Here is a 2,794-nt window from a genome sequence, read left to right on the forward strand (position 1 = left end):
GTCCTTGGTATGTGGCGGCCTGTTGTTCTGAATAAACAACAAAAGGAGGTAGTTTGACTTGTGACTTGAGTTAATTAGTTTGGCTCCCACAATATCACCTAAGCACTTAAAATCGGTGTCATTATTTAGTGCTCACAAGAACCAGAGTTAGTACTATTTCTAGTAGTTGTACAAAGTTCTTGCCCATAGCCAGACAGCAAGGAAGTGGCAATGCTGGGGTTTGACCTTGGGCTTAATAACTAAAAGCCAAGCCTTTCACCAACGTTTAATTCTACTGTCTAATTGGCCCACCTACCAGAAGATATTCGTCTCTCCTTACCTCAAGACTCAGATTTTGAAATATTACTAAACTTTGTATTGTTGGGAAAGTTTATGGAAATTTTACTATAGCTTTTTTTGTTTTCAACATCATTATGGGGGGTTATTAAAATATCCTCTTGGTTGATGCAATCTGAGGCAAATAAGGGTTAAAGGATTGTTAATTGAGGTTCCATTCCTCGATAACTTGAATATTTCCTTGAGTCAGGCTTATAGAAATAAGATAATTAGAATACAGGTGTGTTAAAATAAACTTTTTTCAAAAATCACTAAGTAATGAGTAATAAAACAATATATAAAACAATTTTAGGGCAATTGGATGATGAGTTAGTTTCCTATCACTGCTCTAACAAAATGTCACAAATTTTGTGAGTTAAAACAACACAAACTTAGGTTGGGCACAGTGGCTCATGCCTGTGATCTTAGCACTCTGGGAGGCCAAGGAAGGTGGATTGCTTGTGCTCAGGAGTCGTAGACCAGCCTGAGGCAGAAAGAGACCCCGTCTCTACAAACAGCCAGGAGTTGTTGGGAGCCTGTAATCCCAGCTACTAGAGAGGCTGAGGCAAGAGGATCGCTTGAGCCCAAGAGTTGGAGGTTGCTATGAGCTATGACACCAACATGGCACTCTACCAACTGACCAAGTAACACTCTGTCTGGAAAAAAGAAAAAGAAAAACAACAACTCAAATTTATTATCTTATAGTTCTAGAGATCACAAGTCCAAAATGGGTTTTATGAGGTTAAAATAAGGCTGAAGTGGCAGAGTTGTGCTCCTTCTGGAAGCTCTAGGGGAGAAATAGTTTCTTCAACTTCTTCAACTTGAAGTGGCTGCCTCCATTCCTAGGCTCAGAGGCCCACATCACTGGGACGTCTGCTTTCATGCACACATCTCCTCCTCTGACTCTCATACTCCCTTATTTGTTTGTTAAAAATCTAGTTTATTGTGCAGTGCCTGTGGCTCAGTGAATAGGGCACCAGCCTCATATACTGAGGGTGGCAGGTTCAAATCCAGCCCTGGCGAAACTGCAAGAAAAAATAGCCAGGCATTGTGGTGGGTGCCTGTAGTCCCAGCTACTCGGGAGGCTGAGGCAAGAGAACTGCCTCAGCCCAGGAGTTGGAGGTTGCTGTGAGCTGTGATGCTATGGTACTCTACTGAGGATGAGAAAGTGAGAGTCAGTCTCAAAAAAAAAATCTTAGTTGTTTAATTGTGGTAAAATACACAAATACCACTGCAATCCTTTTTAAGTGGACAGTTTAGTAGTATTAAATATATTCACGTTATATAACAGATTTCCAGAACATTTTTATCTTATAAAACTGATACTCTATATCCATTAAACAATAATTCCTCATTTCCCTCTCCCCTCTATACTTGGGCAACCATCATTCTACTTTCTTTTTCTATGAATTTGACTACCTTAGATACCTAATATAAGTGGAATCTTATGGTATTTTTCTTTTTGTGACAGGCTTAATTCACTTAGCAAAGTATCTGCAGGGTTCATTCATCTGTAATGTGTCAGAACTTTCTTCCTTTTTAAGGCTGAATTATATTCCATTGTATGGATATACCACTTTTTTTTATCTTCACATCTATAGATGGACATATGGGTTGCTTTTACCTTTTGGTTATTGTGAATAATGCTGCTACAAACACAGGTGTGCAAAGAGCTTTCTGAGACACTGCTTTCAATTCTTTTGCATATATATACTTACTGGATCATATAGTACTTCCATATTTAAGTTTCTGAGAAACATCTTACGGTTTTTCACAGTAATTGCACTATTTTACATTTTCACCAACAATGCATGAGAGTTCCAATTTCTCACATTCTTGCCGATACTTGCTATTTTCTGTTTTCTTTTGTAATAGCCATCCTGATTAGTATAAGTTGATATCTCATTGTGGTTTTGATTTGCATTTCCCCAATGATTAGAGATGTTGAGCATCTTTTCATTTGCATCTTGGTCTCTTTCTGAAACTGACCCTTTTACCTCCTTGTTATGAGAATTCTTAACAATTACACTGGGCTCACCTTGACAATCCAAGATAATCTCCCTACCTCAAGATCCTTAATTTAATCACATCCAGAAATTCCTTTTTGCCGTGTAAGATTTTATATATATATATATATATATATACACACACACACATATACACACACACACATACACACACACAATATCTGGAGATCAGGGTATAGTCATACTTGGGAGTATTATTATTCTGTCCTCTACAGATTAGTACTCTGTTGCCAAAGACAAGAGAGTAAACAGTTTGAAGAACAAACACTTGGTTGATGATTTCAAACACTGTGTAGAATCTGTGCATCTAAAAAGATTTGGCTGGCTTGATGCCCATAGCACAGTGGTTATAGTGTTAGCCACATACACCAAAGTTGGCAGGTTCAAACCCAGCTTGGTCCAGCTAAACAAGAATGACAACTGCAAAAGCAACAAAAAAAGTAGCCAGGAAT

Source organism: Otolemur garnettii, unplaced genomic scaffold (genome assembly GCF_000181295.1).
Source record: "Otolemur garnettii isolate 467f Iridium unplaced genomic scaffold, OtoGar3 scaffold00022, whole genome shotgun sequence".
Classification (NCBI taxonomy): Eukaryota; Metazoa; Chordata; class Mammalia; order Primates; family Galagidae; genus Otolemur; species Otolemur garnettii.